At 38.0% G+C, this 17,418-nt stretch overlaps 2 long non-coding RNA genes and 1 other non-coding gene across 3 annotated transcripts; 1 reads left to right on the top strand and 2 right to left on the bottom strand.

Annotated features, from left to right (window-relative positions):
• The first annotated feature begins 475 nt into the window (after window positions 1-475).
• Window positions 476-581, top strand: LOC122049891. The gene has a single exon (XR_006131139.1). It is a non-coding gene; the product is annotated as a small nucleolar RNA R71 (small nucleolar RNA).
• A 7,062-nt stretch (window positions 582-7,643) lies between these two features.
• LOC122049318 lies at window positions 7,644-8,103 on the bottom strand. Its single transcript, XR_006130919.1, has 2 exons — window positions 8,074-8,103; window positions 7,644-7,788 (listed from the first exon to the last, which is right to left on the bottom strand). It is a non-coding gene; the product is annotated as an uncharacterized LOC122049318 (long non-coding RNA).
• Window positions 8,104-8,118: 15 nt separating this feature from the next.
• Window positions 8,119-10,453, bottom strand: LOC122049317. Its single transcript, XR_006130918.1, has 5 exons — window positions 9,851-10,453; window positions 9,608-9,721; window positions 9,461-9,511; window positions 9,277-9,385; window positions 8,119-8,145 (listed from the first exon to the last, which is right to left on the bottom strand). It is a non-coding gene; the product is annotated as an uncharacterized LOC122049317 (long non-coding RNA).
• Window positions 10,454-17,418: the final 6,965 nt, after the last annotated feature.

Genomic DNA, 17,418 nt, shown 5'->3' with positions numbered 1-17,418 from the left:
CATCCAGGGTTGTAGGTATTTGAGTATGAGTTGTTCTGCCTCTGATTGAAACCCATGATTGCATCACATTGCTCTAATTGATTAATTTGTGCAGTTATAGCCCCCAATGGACATGAGTCATTTAGATGTTCAGAACTTCCACATACTTCACAAGAAGCAACAATGGCATTTGCTGTACTTGAGCTAGCTCCCATATTCTCAAATTTTTTTGTAAGAGCATCCAGTTTTGCAGCCAAACAAAGTCACTACTTCAACATCAAATTTTCCTGATGCTTTTGTTGTTGGGTTCATACAAGAATAGCCACCACTTCTTTTATTAGCCCATTGATGGTGGTTTTGTGCTACGTTCTCGATTATCTCCTCGGCTTCATCTAAACTCTTGTTCATAAGTGCCCCTCCAGCAGTTGAATCAAGGGACACTTTTGTGTGATAGTTGATGTCGTTATAAAACGTGTTTAGCACTAACCATCTTTCCAAACCATGGTGTGGGCATTGTCTGAGCATGCTATTGTATCTATCCCATGCTTCAAATAAAGATTCTAAGTCCTCTTGTTTGAAGCTTGCAATAAGATTCCTCATATGATCTGTTTTACTTGGGGGTAGAATTTGTCAAGAAATTGTTGTTCGCATTTCTCCCATGTGGTGATGCTATTTGGAGCCAAAGAATTTAACCATTGCTTGACTCTATCTCTCAAAGAAAACCCAAATAATAGTAGACGCACTGCCTCTGAAGGAACACCATTCATTTTCATTGTATCGCATATTTCATAGAAGACCTCCAAGTATTGATTTGGGTCTTCATGCGGTCCTCCACCAAATTGATTTTGCTACACCATAGATATGATTGCAGGTTTGATCTCAAAATTATTTGCCTTAACTGAAGGCCTTGAAATACTCTATCGAAAACCCCTAGCATAAGGTGCTGCATAATCCTTTAGTGGTCTATTTGCCATAATAGAATGTTCTTGTTCTTCTTATTGTCTTTGCAGAATTTTTCTTCAATGAAATGTTTTGTCTATCTCAGGGTCTAGAGGAAGAAGTTCTCCTGCAAAGTTAGACCTTCGCATACACAAGAACAAGATAGCAAGATATATTTACAAAAGAAAGAGAAAGAAAGAGACTAGATCAAAAGAAAACAGAGAAAAGATTAGACAAAGAATGTTAGAATAAAAAATGTAGAATTAGAATCACAACAGAAAGAAATTGACAAGAATGTTATATAAGAAATGAAAAACTTATAGAAACAGAATTCTAACAATTAGTTGCAACTATGCAAATGAAAAGAAAAGTTACGTCTAGTCTAATTCAATTGATAATTCCTAATGTTATAGCGCAGTCTCCGGCAACGGCACCAAAAACTTGTTGTCTCTCCGCAAGTGTACGGAAATATCGTAAGTAATATAAAAGATTATCGTATCCACAAGGACTGGAATAAGCACTAAGAATGTCTCAAAGCGAATTAGCTAGACAACAAATCAATGGATTAACAAAGTCTAAGTGTAACTATGAAAAGTAACAAGAAAATAAAAGAATAGGAAACAAGGAATAGGGCAATGATAAGGGATGTTCTAGGAGTCTTGGTTTCTTTGTAAGGTTCTTCAATGTAAATGATCTATCAAATCTTATTTCTCAATCGTCCACCATTTGTAGAAGATTGCTGGTTCTCTCTTGCAATAGACAACCGGCCTAGGACTGAAATCTATATCTAAATGTGATCAATTAGATATGAGCCTATGTTGTCCTTACACGGGCATGTTCCTGTCACGAAGATCCCTCGGAAAATCAACATAAAAATCATTACCTCTCAACCCATAAAATATAAAGATTAATGCATAAATCTATCCTACCCTCTTGAATTATCCTATTTCCCCCCTAAAGCTTATCCCTCAAACTTCCTTACACGGGCTTGCACCTTCCGCGTGCTTCCCTATGAAAATCGAGTGAGAGATAATCTCTACAAGATCCACAAGACATTCAAACAATCAATCAAGAATGTGAATTAGGTCCAAATCACAACAATACATCCAAGATTTAATTGATACAAACAGGGCAAAATCATAGAAATATGGAATTGGCAAATCCACAAGAGTTTACATCAAATCCCCATTACAAATACTCCCTCCATCCTAGAACAAGAGATCTAATCCATGGAACAAGGAAAGAATCCAAAAGAAGAAGAAAAGATAAACATCTTGATCCCCAAATCCAAGAAAGAGAGGGAAGAAAAGCTTATCTATGATGAAGACCCATCTTCGGATCCAATCCTCGCTCCCCGGAGTCGAAATGTTGAAGATCCGCCCTTGGAATCACCGGAAATCCCTCCAAGAAGGTGGAGGAACGCCCAAATCTTCAATTCCCCCCAAAAGGGAGAAGATCCCCTTTCAAATCTTAAAGGAGGCCTTATATAGAAGAGGGGTTTGGGCGCCACACGGCCCCGAGGCACGACCGTGTGAGGTTCACACGGCCTACTCCACTCTCTTCTCTGCTAATCTCACACGGTCGTGTGAGGTACACGGCCGTGGCTTGCCTTTATCAAAGCTCCCCTTGCACTGCCGTGTAGATCCTCACGGCCTGCACTACCTTCACCTCTGGAAACCTGGCACGACCGTGTGGTGCACACGTCCAACACTCTCCTGCTCTCTGGAAACCTCACACGGTCGTGTAGCACACGGCCGAGGCTTCTTCTGTCTCTGGAAAACTATCATGGTCGTGTGGTGTACACGGCCCAGGCTTCCTTGGGTTTTAAAACTTGGCACGGCCGTGTGAGGTTCACACAGCCTTGCCAACTTCCTTCTCTGGTGTAGCTACACGGCCTCTCATCCTTACACGGCCTGGGCAATCCCCTATCGCAGGGCCATGTAGGATTCAAGTGTCGTGGCGTCCTCCATCGCTTTGCTTGCAGATTTGGCCTCAAACATGCATCTTTCACCAGATTCGACTCCTGCGTACAAAAAATACACAAAAGCAGATCTCCGAACAAAGAGAGTAAATATGCTAAAAAGGGAAGCTGAAAGTATGAAAATGCATAGATCAAGCATGCTCAAAGTATGTGAATGTGCGTCAGAACATGCTAATAAGTGTATACAATCTACGCACATCAGAAGTCTATATATATATATATATATATTTCTAATTTTACTAAATCCTTGGAAAGAATCTTAATAAATTTAAACAACTTTTCAAGAAATAAGGCACATACCTGACTTACCTCATCTTCTGATGCTCCCCCTTCATCGTAGCTTTCCTCTGATGATCCTCCCCCTTCATCGATGCTCATCTCTGAGTTGGTTTCATCTTTCTTTTGAAGGTCTGCCATTAGGGCTAGTTCGGCATAGGCTTCGATTTTAGATTTGGAGGACGATGATTCATCCCATGTGGTTTTTAAATTATGCTTGAGCTGAGCTGGCTTCTTGTTCTTCAATTTTGGGCAGTCATCCTTGATATGCCCTTCTTTGTTGCAGTTGTAGCATCAGACCTTCCTTTTTTGTTCCGATAATGCTTTCTCGACTATGATTTATGTTTATTAGTTTGAATAAATATATTAAATTTTATTACTAGTAATGCCACTTTATCTTCGTCGATCGACGCTTCGGAGTCAAGATCTTCCTTCTTGGCTTTCAAGGCAAGATTATTGTTTGACTTTTCAATTTTTTTAGAATCTGCACATCAAGTTTCGTGAAGTTAAAAAGTAGAAAACAAATTCTTTAGTATACTTACCTTGAAGTCCTTAGAGATGTAGTATGTATCTACTAAGGATGACCATTCTAGAGTCCTCGGGAAGGCGTTGAGCACATACTGGATTAAATCTCGATTTGTTACCGATTCTCGGAGATTGTTAAGTTGAGTGATGAGTTCTTTGATCCGTGCTTGGAGTTGCACTACTTGTTCTCCATTGTTCATTCGTAGATTTGTTAGCTAGATTTAGAGGATGTCTCGTCTTGCTAAATTTGCTTCCGAAGTGCCTTCGTGGAGTTCCATGAACTTCTCCCAGAGCTCTTTGGTGGAGTCATAGCTGTCGATTCGATTGACCTCTTGGGGTGGAAGGGCGCTTAGCAGATGGAGCTCTGCTTTACCATTCGCCATGAAATCGGCTTGTTCTTTCTTCGTCCATAAGAACTCTTCATTTCCAGCTCCATTTTGGTCCTTGGAGGATACAAAACCATATTTCATGATTAGCATAATCTCAAAATTTGTTTTTAAAAGTACCTCCATCCAGCGTTTCCATTATGCGAAGCCTCCCCTGAATTTTGGTGGATGAATGCTTGCACCGACCATCGTCTTGTTGCTTCAGTCGGTAGTTAGTTCTTCTGAGGTATTCTGGCTCTGATACCACTTGTTAGGACTATTAGCTAGAGCCCTAGAGCCAATCATTTGATGATTATATTTTTGGACTTGTTGTATCATATTCTATATAAATAAAGGCATTTCGTTTTGGGTTATTATACTTACTTGTATTGGTGCCAAATAAACTAAGTATAATAACGTCCTTGAGTAGAAGGTTCTTACCTATATCAATCGATTGGTTGAATCGATAGTGAGATGATATAGGGAACACTACTCTTAATCATTCCTAATCGAGTATTAATATTCAGGGACAATGTTAATGCAATAAGACTAGCATGTAGGTCAACTCGATGACTTGATCTCACAAGTCATGGATATAGAGATATCAAGTTGACACATGGGTATGCATTAGATAATGTATGCTGAATGACCCGCCATGAGAAAGTATCATGGATCGTTATATGAGTGTCATATACTTTCTCATGTGGCTATTAGTATGACTACTAGTCCTTAGACCTGAAGTCACCATAGTTCCCAACATAAGGAATTATGTACTTTGGTTTCGTCAAACGTCACCCGTAACTGGGTAGACTATAAAGGCGATTACTGTGTATGTAACGAATTATGTAGAGGGATGTGAGTGATGTAGATGGGATCTATCCCTCCTATATGACGGGAGAGACATCAGTATTCTTGATAGAGTGAGACCACGAAGTGCATGGCCATGCCCAAATGAGTCAATATAGGATATTGAGCTCATTTGATTTAGTGAGTCTACTTGGAGTTCAAGATTTAGATTGGTCAGAGGATGACACGGTCTATGCCTTACATTGATCAATCTAGATGTCTAGGATAGAAGGACACTTGTCATATTTTGTGAGGAGTCACAATTAGTAGTCACAAGGTGATGTTGGATCTCAACATTCTTGTAACTTGGGTAGCAATGATGTATTGCTAGATACCGCTCATTGCTTATGTTTCTAAAGGAGTTTAGAAACATTGCCAACGTTACAAGAACCTATTGGGTCACACACAAAGAACAAGTGGATGGAGATTAGGTTCATATGATGAACCAATTGGATTAGGTTCATATGATGCACCAAAGATTGGATTCAGATTAATTCAAATTAGACTTATTGAGTTAGATTCAATTAGATTCAATTGTTGAATGAGTCTAATTTAAATTTGATTCATTGAGTCAATTTATATTAATGAATTGAGATTCATTAAATTAAATTTGACTTGAATCAAAGGTTGGATTTAACTCAACAAGGAAGAGAATTGGTCAATTTTGACTTGACCAAATGGAAGTTGAAACATCAAGTTAGACTTGATGTTTTGCCACATCATGAAGGTTGACTCATCCTACATGGCATGACTAACCTTGCCACATCATCTCCACATCATCAAGGGAGATCAAGAGGTTATAATTCTCCATTTAATGTGGCCGGCCACATTAAATGGGGAGTTACCCATGTGTGGCCGGTCACATAAAAGAAAAGAAGTTTCATTTTGTGGCATTGATTTGGTGGTGTTGAATGCTTCTTCCTCCTTAGCTCTCTTCCTCCTCCTTTGCTGCTGTTGCCATGGATTCCAAGCAAGGTGAAGGTGAGTGAGTTGAGTTCCAAGAGAATAGGGTGAAGTGAAGGTCACTAAGGAGGGTACCTAGAGGAGTGTATGAGATTCCTTTTACTTTCTCTCCTTTCTCCCTTTTTAAATCCTACCCGAGAGCCCTAGAAAGTGCTAGCACACTTGTGGTGCTCTCTTCTCCATCCTTGAGTGTTAGAGAACACATCTTGTTCGTGTGGATACTTCTAGAGGAGTATCTACTTTGATACTCTTGAGATCCGACACCGTTTGGACGAGCGGGAACGCGAAGGGCTTCGCTTCAAAGGTATAACTCTTTTTCATGTAGATCTAGGAGTAGATCTCGGTAGAAACTCGTATTCGTAGTTTTTCAAAATTTTTCTTTGCACGGATCCGTTGGCTTTGGGGCTTTTGGGGTTTCCGCGACGTGAAAACGCGGTTTTCGCGGCCCGAAAAACCCAACAGTGGTATCAGAGCCACGTGCAAAGACGAATATGAGTTTATTTTGTGTTTTATGAAAACTTTTCAGTTCTGTAATATTTTTTATGATTTTTATAGTTTTTATGGGTATTTTTCTCGTAGAAGCGAAGCACAATTGTTTCGATACTTGTAGGCTTCGACTACCGAGAAGAATTTTCAAAAACGGCCAAGTTTCGCCCCAAAACTTTTTGGGACAGCGGGCTAAGGCACTGTTAGATCGCAATGGAACCCTCATGATGGTTAGATCGCGGGTAGGGGCGCTGCCCCTGGCCCCGCAAGGGGATTCGTTCCGCGATTGCGCCCGAAAACTGCTAAACGGAACCGCCGGAAAATTGTACTCGTAAAAATTGTAAAAATTATAGAAAAATTACATAAAATTATAGAAATATATAATTTTGAATTATATATTATTTTTGTGATAGTCATGGCCCAAAGACCCAATTCGATTGGATAATTCGTGTTGTAATTCATAATATAGCCTACGTACCGTGATGTGATGTGCGTGTTGTATTTTATTTTTTTTCGCGACTTGCGCATCGTGCCTTTCTCTTTTATTCTTGTTGTAAATTAGATTTAGACTCGAATGTAACTCGAGTTTCAAAATGTAATGTAAATTTTGAGGCGGTGGAAGGTCCACTCGAGACGGAGTTACGAGGAGCACTACAAGAAAACAGGGCTTTAGAGACGAAAAAATCTGTCTCTGAAAATCATTTTTCCGTCTCTAAAGAAAGTTTGAGACGGAATATTCCGTCTCAAAAATCCGTTAGTGAAAGCCCCGTAGCTAATTTTGAAACGAAAATATTTCGTCTCTAATTTTGGAAACGGATGAAAAAACTGTTTATAAATCTGTTTTCAAGTTAACAAAATAAAATTAATTTCAAATGTAAATTCTGTCTCTAATTTTGTTTTAAATCTGTTATTAATCTTGTTTATAAATCAGTTTACAATTCTATTTATAAATCCATATATAATTTTATTTTTAAATTTATCACTAAATATTATTATATTATATTTTTATATTTTTCATCAATATATTTAATAATTCTTCATTTCAAATAAATTAAAATTATTAAAAAGAAATAACTTCTAACTCCAAATATATTATACAATTAACATTAAAATAAATAAATATTTACATTATCCAAACAAATTTGACCAATAATCAAACTATAAAGACTAAATTTTCCTAGATATAAATGATTTATAAATTTCATTTCTTGAATCATTTCCTAATCATCTCCTTAAGATTTTCTTCCCTCTGCCTACTTTCTGTAATAACAAATTTTTTTCCCCTTTCAATAATTTGTTCCTCCATCCTCGAGCTAATAGCATCCATGCCTTCAATTTCTTCTTTTTGCTCTCCCTGTCTTCGAATTTCATGAGATAAATTGCTTCTCTTGTACAGATTAATGAACCAACCAATTTTGTTGAGAAAATCTAACAAATCAAAATATAAAACAAGTAAGCCTTACAATATCAGAATTTTTAATACAAAATAAATTAAAATTGTACAAAAGTCATAATCAGTATCAATTATCACCCACTAATTAGTCCATAGTTGTCAATGCTAAAGAATTAACAAGGGAGTTTGGATTTTGGATTCTAAGACTAAGATTTGAAATATCAAAGCAAGTATAAAATCAAACCTAATGAATAAAATACAATGAAAGAATTGAGAGCTAAGTATAACCTAACTACAAAATACAAGTATATTATGCTTACTTGGAATTCAGCTGAGCTATTGTGAATTCTGCACATAACAAAATAAAAGCTGCCCACTAAATTCCACTTAACCTGAAACAAAGAATTACCATAGTTAAGTAACAATCATTGAATTTTTCATACATAGTTAAGTAACAACTACAAAGCAAATTTGGGACTTGAAGCAAAGGTATAACTAACTTTGATTACTTGAGAACAATAGTTACTACGAACTATTCGATTACTTGAAGCTACATAACCAAATACCAATGGAGTCCTCCATGTCCAAAAAAATAATCTTCTATTATTCAACAATCCCATCCAAATCAAGAACTGAGTTTGATTGTTTCAATCAAGAATTAAGAAAACCAAAGAAGCTTCATATGAGGTCAGGACAAGAGGTACACATATGATAGGTGAAAGTGCTTATCCAATCAAAAATACGTCCTGATTGTTAGGCAAACCCTACCATTTTTCAAGTAAAACAATCCTTCTAATGACACATTGATTGAATAACATCTTCTCTGTATGAATTGAAAATGAAACTGCATTGGCCAATACTAAAGATAGCCACCACCCAAGGATGTACAGATGACCACTTATTACCACTCCCATCATTATCTTTGCAAACTCACTCAGAACTATACTTATGCTAATTCAGAGTATCTCTGTGATACATTTTTTCACATATTCAACTGTTTGGTAGAAGATTGGTTGAATATGTGCAATGGTGACTTTTTAAGAACTAGAATGCATTTGTCTCATTAGATGACATTTGTATTCATATCATCGCACAGCTATGTCAAGATGATTCTGTCAAAAAAAAAAAATCAATAGAATGCTTAAACAAAACTAACTTCTCCAGAAAAAAATCCCTAAGAGCAACTAAATTGTATAGCCAAAAGGGAAGCAAAGCTGAAAGCAAGAATGACGTTCTACGACATATAGCATACCCATAATCATTTTTACATTGACACCAAGATTCAATGCCCTACGAATTGTTTCTATGAATTGTTTTTACACTGTTATGTCTCAGGGGATCAAAAAGTGGCATGAGACCAATGAATTGCCATGGGCCTCCTGGACTCTCTTTTCTTCCATCTAAACTTTCTATATAGAATTACAATTAAAACCACGGAGCAAAGGTATATAAGTTGCAAAGTAATCCAATTTAGTGCACAACTACATAACAAATTTGGAACTTGAAGCAAAGATATAACTGACTTTGATCAAGGGTGTGAGAAATTTATATGCTGTGAATAATGATGAAAAGACCCAAAGCATGTCTCAACTGCTCCATTCACCTTCCCATCGATATCAATTTTCCACAATGCTGTGAGATCCCGTTGCACCACAATATCATCATCCAAGAACACAAAAACAGTACACAAAAAACAATCAGTCTTACTTTCCATGGATTACTCTCACATCCAACAGGTCAATCCTATTGATACCAAACCTAGAAATCAATCAACCATATCCATGGATTACTCTCACATCCAACAGGTAGAGCAATTAAGAATGTGAAATCTTAGAAATTAGGAACACAACTTACCCAATTCCATTGCACTCCACTGTTAGTTTGTGATCGAAGCAACCCTACTGCTGGAAATCACGGGTAATACTTACTGCTGCCCACACCATCACCCAAATCCAAGAAATCTATCAACTAACCATATAATGAAATCCAAAATCAGTTCATAGGCTTACCCTAATTTAGTCTCCAATCACTGGTAGAAATCTTCATGTCAGACTAAGCAAGGAGATCAAACACTATCCCCAAAGGTAAGGGACTAACCAGAGTGGATCTGCTGGCGGGCACAATCAGAGACGACGTCTGCGCCCATGGGAACAGATCAGTCGCGAATGAATCCAGGCAATCGCTGGATCATGGGAACACGCACCCAATGTCACCGTGAGGGAGAGGCCGCGGATGGAAGATCGGGAACAAGGTACTGGATAGGCAGCGCTCAGGTGGCGCTCAGGTGGCGCTCAGGTGACACTCAGCAGCTTGGAACGATCCGCTGGACTCGATCCCAGTGATGGTAGCTAGGGCTCGAGATGGGAAAAGGAGTTAGAGATGGGAAGTGGCAACGAACAAGAACGGCGGCGTCGATGGCTGGTAGCTATAGGCGCCGGTATCTCACAGACAAGGTGCCACGACAACGGGTGAAGGTGAGATCGCGGTGGAAGAAACCTCTCCGTCGGCGATCTAGGGCAGAGACACAAGAGAGAGGAAGGGAGAAGAGGGCGTCGGTGGAGCACGCGGAAGGAAAGACTGCTGCCCGGCGATGAGCTCGTGGAGATCGGCGTGGTGGTGTGGACCAACGCCGGCGATGAAGGGGTTGGAGGAGCAAAATCGGAGAAAGGAACGAAGGATCGGGGAAAAATGAGAAGGAATCGGGAAAAATCGATTAAATACGCAGGTTTAGTTTAATCAAACCCAAATAGTTATATGATAACATTATCAAAATTTATCATCATAAATAGTCTAAAATAATATTTTAATATTTAAAATAATCTCTTTTGATATATATCATTAAAAATTATTTATAATGACATTTAAAATTAAATGTCAAAGTGTCATAGTAGATGATATTTCTAGTAGTGAAATTCTATTAAGATTATTCCCCAATTAAATTTTACTATTTAATTATTATTATTTTTTTATTACCGTAATTTACAATAAAAATGCACAATTATTAATAAAAATCAATAAAAATAACAAGAATTCAGGGACTGTAGGGTGGACGACCTCACAGTCGCATGAGGGGGCTAATTGAAAAGGTCACGAATCTTGCGACCTTGAGAAGCAACTGTAGATAACCTCAAGTGGTTGCGACCGACCTCACAACTACAACCGACCTCGTAGTTGCGAACGACCTTGCAGTCGTATGAGATGGCCACCAAGCATGAGAAAAAAAAATCAAAGGCGGGGGAAAAAGAATTCGTACCTGCTCTGATAAAGCCAAAGACAAAGCCAAAGCCAAAGCCAAATTAGGACAAGGAGAAAGGGTTAGAAAATCTAATTCATATCTATTTTTGTTTATAAAAAGTTATATGTAATTTCATATTAAATTTGGTTTAAATTCTTTCTTAAAATTTTTTCATATATTATATTATATTTCGTGCATCTGATTTATATAAATATAAAATAGATTTATTTTCGTTTAAAATTTTCATTAAATATTTAAACAGTCACAAATTTCGTTTATAATCCATATTTATTTTTTAAATAAAATTTATACATAGCTTCGTATCAAAATTTGTTTTAAATTTCTTTTCAAATATTATATTTCATTAAAGTTAAACAAATTATTTATTATATAATAAATCTCTATCTGATTTATATAAATTCGAAATAGATTTTATTTTCGTTTTAACTTATAATTAATTTATAAACTAAATTTGTCACAGAAATTATACCTTCTCAAATTTTATAATTCATATTTATTTTTGTTTATAAAAATTTATATGTAATTTCGTTTTACATTTGTTTTAGATTCAGTCTTATTTTTTTTAAAAAATATATAATTTACTAAAATGAAATGGATTAATAATTCCGTATAAAATTTGTCTCTAATTTATATAAATCTGAAACAGATTTTATTTCCGTTTTAACTTTTAATTAATTTATAAACAAAATTTGTCACAGAAATTATACAGTCTCAAATTCTGTTTATAATTCATATTTATTTTTGTTTATAAAAATTTATATGTAATTTTGTTTCAAATTTGTTTTAAATTTTGTCTTAATTTTTTTTAAAAATATATATTATTTACTAAAATGAAACAGATTAATAATTCCGTATTAAATCTGTCTCTGATTTATAAAAATATAAAACAGATTTTATTTTCGTTTTAAAAATCCGTTTCTGAAGCCCTGTTTTTTTGTAGTGGAGGGCGCGAGCAACACGAGGTGGTCAAAGGAAGGAGCTTGAGAAGCTGTTGACCTTAGGTTGACCATCCGATCTTCTCATTGGCTTGAGAAGATCGTAGTAGGGCCATGACATAATCACAAAATTATTTAATTAATTACTTTTGTGTGTATGTGATGCATGCTAGTTAATTAAGTAATTAATTAGTGCCTAACGATTAGATTAGATCTAAGTCGTGCACATGATGCACCCTTCGATTAGATTAGATCTATCGAGTATATGATACGCATCATCATTTAGATTAGATCTAAATCACGTCAACTCGTAATGCCTACCATGCCGTGATATCTACCACTACCTCGATCACATGTTGTTGTTGAATCTGTCAAAGCAGAGCAACACATACTATCTTGGTAGGGTACGGAGGGACAATTTTGGTCCCGCCTATCAACGCATGGGTGAGTACAACTCAATTAGATTGAGTAACTAGCGAACTCAATTGGATCGAGTTTAACTATAGGCATTATCCAATGGTTGGTAGATAGGTCAAAATCACGTTTATATTAACTCTTGGGCGTATTAGCCAAAGCTAACTCGAGTTTTAATATAAATGCGGATTTTGATCCTATAAACAAGAGTTGCATAGAGATGTAATTGGAAATCGTTACCTACCGATCATACTAAGTCTTGGGCGTATTAGCCAAAGCTAACTCAAGGGTTAGTATGATGTGGATCTTGTCCCACATGAATTATAGAATTCAGTGGGAGCATCATTTAGTTAAAAGCCTAATTAAATGATTAAGAATATGATACTTATTTCTGCATTTATTTCTGCTGTAGATTACCATGACGTCGAATACGAACACCTTCTCCCTGCAATCTATCCTTAAGAAGGACAAGCTCAACGGAGCAAATTTCCTGGACTGGTACAGGAACCTGAGAATAGTTCTCACCCAAGAACGTAAACTGTACATTCTGGAGCAACCCATTCCGGAGGCTCCTCCTGCCACTGCCACGCGAGTAGACCGAGATGCTTACAAGAAGCATCAAGATGACGCATTAGATGTGTCCTGTCTTATGCTCGCGACCATGAACTCTGAGCTTCAGAAGCAACATGAGTTGATGGGTGCTTATGATATGGTTGAACATCTTTGTCACCTATATCAAGGACAAGCAAGGCACTGGAAGAGGAACTCCAAAGAATACTTGAAAGATCTTAAGAAGAAGAGAAATAAGATTTCTACTTCAGGTATACATGTTATAGAAGTCAACCTCTCTATTTCTTCATCGTGGGTATTAAATACCGGATGTGCTTCACATATTTGTACTAATGTACAAGCGCTGAGAAATAGTAGGGCATTGACGAAGGGTGAGATAGACCTACGAGTAGGCAATGGAGCACGGGTTGCTGCTATTGCTGTAGGAACTTACCATCTATCTCTGCCCTCTGGGCTTGTACTAGAATTAGATGATTGTTGTTATGTGCCTGCCTTAACTAAGAACATTATATCTGTTTCTTGTTTGGACAAGAAAGGTTTTTCATTTATAATAAAGAACAAATGTTGTTCCGTCTATTTAAACGAAATGTTCTATTGTAGTGCAGCTCTGATAAACGGACTCTATATTCTAGACCTTGAGAGCCCTATCTATAACATAAATACCAAGAGGTTCAAGTCAAATGACATGAACCAAACCTACCTCTGGCACTATCGCTTAGGTCATATAAATGACAAACGCTTATCCCAGCTCCATAAAGATGGTTTGCTGAACTCATTTGATTTTGAATCATATGAGATATGCGAGTCATGCCTACGAGGCAAGATGACCAAGACTCCCTTTAGTGGGCACAGCGAGAGAGCGACTGATTTGTTAGGACTTATACATAGTGATGTATGTGGCCCTTTCAATGTCGCTGCTAGAGGTGGTTATAGGTACTTCATCACATTTACTGATGACTTCAGTAGATATGGTTATGTGTACTTGATGACACATAAGTCAGAATCCATTGAAAAGTTCAAAGAATTCAAGAATGAAGTACAAAACTAGCTTGGCAAGAGTATTAAGATACTTCGATCAGATCGAGGTGGAGAATACTTTAGCCATGAGTTTTGTGACTATCTAGCTGAGTGTGGGATTCTATCTCAACTCACTCCTCCTGGAACACCACAGTGGAATGGTGTATCCGAAAGGAGGAATCGTACCTTATTAGATATGGTATGATCTATGATGAGTCACACAGATCTTTCGACATACTTTTGGGGCTATGCTATAGACACGGCAGCTTTTATACTCAACCGAGTTCCATCAAAGGTCGTGATAAAGACACCATATAGGATATGGACTGGGAGAGATGCTCAGGTGTCTTTCATGAGGATTTGGGGTTGTGAGGCTTACGTTAGACGTCAAGTCTCAGACAAATTAGGACCCAAATCCGACAAGTGCTACTTTATTGGATATCCCAAGGAAACTAAGGGATATTACTTCTACATTCCCAGTCAGCACAAGGTAGTTGTGGCAAAGACTGGGGTCTTTCTAGAAAGGGACTTTGTTTCTAGAAAGACTAGTGGGAGCACGTTCGATCTTGAAGAAGTTCAAGATGCGAACGATAGCACTGAAGCCTCGATGGAAGTTGAACTGGAACCACAAAGTGTTGTGGATGATGTTGTTCCACAAAGAGTTGAGGAACAACAACCAGTTCAAGTAGGCATACCTCTTCGCAGGTCTGATAGGGTACGTCGTCAGCCTGAGAGATATTCATTTCTCTTGTCTGACCATGATGACGTTGTGCTCATAGATGATGAGCCTACCACCTATCAGGAAGCTGTGATGAGACCAGATTCCGAGAAATGGCTAGAAGCCATGAGATCCGAGATGGAATCCATGTACACCAACCAAGTATGGACTTTGGTTGATCCACCTGAAGGGGTAAAACCCATTGGGTGTAAGTAGGTCTTTAAGAGAAAGACTGACATGGATGGACTTATCTATAAGGGTTGCTTGGTAGCTAAAGGTTTCAAGCAGATTCATGGTATTGACTATGATGAAACCTTTTCTCCAGTAGCGATGTTTAAGTCCATTCGGATCATGCTTGCTATTGCAGCCTACCATGACTATGAGATATGACAGATGGATGTCAAAACCACGTTTCTGAATGGAAACCTGCTCGAGGATGTGTACATGACACAACCTGAGGGTTTTGTAGATCCACAGCATACTAGCAGAGTATGCAAGCTGCATAGGTCCATTTATGGACTAAAGCAAGCTTCTCGGAGCTGGAATCTTCGATTCGATGATGCAATCAAACAGTTTGGTTTCATCAAGAATGAAGATGAGCCTTGTGTCTACAAGAAGGTTGTAGGGGATATAGTTGTCTTCCTCATATTGTATGTGGATGACATACTACTCATTGGGAAGGGCATCCCTATACTTGAGTCTGTCAAGACCTGACTAGGGAGTTGCTTCTCAATGAAGGACTTAGGTGAGGCATCCCGCATTCTAGGGATACAGATCTATAGAGATAGATCTAAGAGATTGCTTGGCCTAAGTCAGAGTACATATATTGACAAGGTACTCCTTCGGTTTGCCATGCAGAACTCCAAGAAGGGGTTTTTGCCGATGTCACATGGCGTGAGTCTTTCGAAGACTCAAGGTCCCTCTTCTAGAGAGGAGAGAGACCGCATGGATCAGATCCCTTATGCCTCAGCCATAGGATCAATCATGTACTCCATGCTATGTACTAGACCTGATGTCTCGTATGCTTTGAGCATGACTAGCAGATACCAGTCAGATCTAGGTGAAAGTCACTGGATAGCGGTCAAGAATATTCTTAAGTACTTAAGAAGGACTAAAGAATTTTTCTTGATATATGGAGGCAATGATGAGCTACCTGTAAAGGGTTACAGTGATGCCGCTTCCAGATCGATCAGGATGATTATCGATCGCAGTCAGGGTTAGTATTTTGCATTAATGGTGGTGCCGTCAGCTGGAAGAGTTCGAAGCAGGACACAGTAGCTGATTCTACAACAGAGGTCGAGTACATTGCTACATCAGAGGCAGCAAAGGATGCAGTTTGGATTCGCAAGTTCATCACTGAACTTGGGGTGGTTCCTAGCATTGCTGACCCTATTGAGCTCTATTGTGACAACAATGGAGCTATAGCACAGGCGAAGGAACCTCGCTCACACCAGCGGACCAAACACATACTACGGCGCTTCCATCTCATTCGAGAGATCATCGAGAGAGGAGATGTGAAAATTTGCAGAGTACCTACAGAGGCTAACATCGCAGATCCCTTGACCAAGGCTTTGGCACAGAGGAAGCATGATGGTCACACTAGGTCATTGGGGCTTAGAGCCTACACTGATTGACACTAGTGCTAATGAGAGATTGTTAGCTAGAGCCCTAGAGCCAATCATTTGATGATTGTATTTTTGGACTTGTTGTATCATATTCTATATAAATAAAGACATTTGGTTTTTGGTTATTAAACTTACTTGTATTGGTGCCAAATAAACTAAGTATAATAACGTCCTTGAGTAGAAGGTTCTTACCTATATCAATCGATTGGTTGAATTGATAGTGAGATGATATAGGGAACACTACTCTTAATCATTCCTAGTCGAGTATTAACATTCAGGGACAATGATAATGCAATAACACTAGCATGTAGGTCAACTCGATGACTTGATCTCACAAGTTATAGATATAGAGATATCAAGTTGACACATGGGTATGCATTAGAGAATGTATGCTGAATGACCCGCCATGAGAAAGTATCATGGATCGTTATATGAGTGTCATATACTTTCTCATGTGGCTATTAGTATGACTACTAGTCCTTAGACCTGTAGTCACCATAGTTCCCAACATAAGGAGTTATGTACTTTAGTTTCGTCAAACGTCACCCGTAACTGGGTGGACTATAAAGGCTATTACTGGGTATGTAACGAATTATGCAGAGGGATGTGAGTGATGTAGATGGGATCTATCCCTCCTATATGACGGGAGAGACATCGGTATTCTTGATAGAGTGAGACCACGAAGTGCATGGCCATGCCCAAATGAGTCAATATAGGATATTGAGCTCATTTGATTTAGTGAGTCTACTTGGAGTTCAAGATTTAGATTGGTCAGAGGATGACACGGTCTATGCCTCACATTAATCAATCTAGATGTCTAGGATAGAAGGACACTTGTCATATTTTGTGAGGAGTCACAATTAGTAGTCACAAGGTGATGTTGGATCTCAACATTCTTGTAACTTGGGTAGCAATGATGTATTGCTAGATACCGCTCATTGCTTATGTTTCTAAAGGAGTTTAGAAACAATGCCAACGTTACAAGAACCTATTGGGTCACACACAAAGAACAAGTGGATGGAGATTAGGTTCATATGATGAACCAATTGGATTAGGTTCATATGATGCACCAAAGATTGGATTCGGATTAATTCAAATTAGACTTATTGAGTTAGACTCAATTAGATTCA

This window comes from Zingiber officinale, chromosome 2B (assembly GCF_018446385.1).
Source record: "Zingiber officinale cultivar Zhangliang chromosome 2B, Zo_v1.1, whole genome shotgun sequence".
Lineage (NCBI taxonomy): Eukaryota > Viridiplantae > Streptophyta > Magnoliopsida > Zingiberales > Zingiberaceae > Zingiber > Zingiber officinale.
The sequence above is the reverse complement of the archived record's forward strand: the minus strand, read 5'-3'. Positions and strand labels throughout refer to the sequence as shown.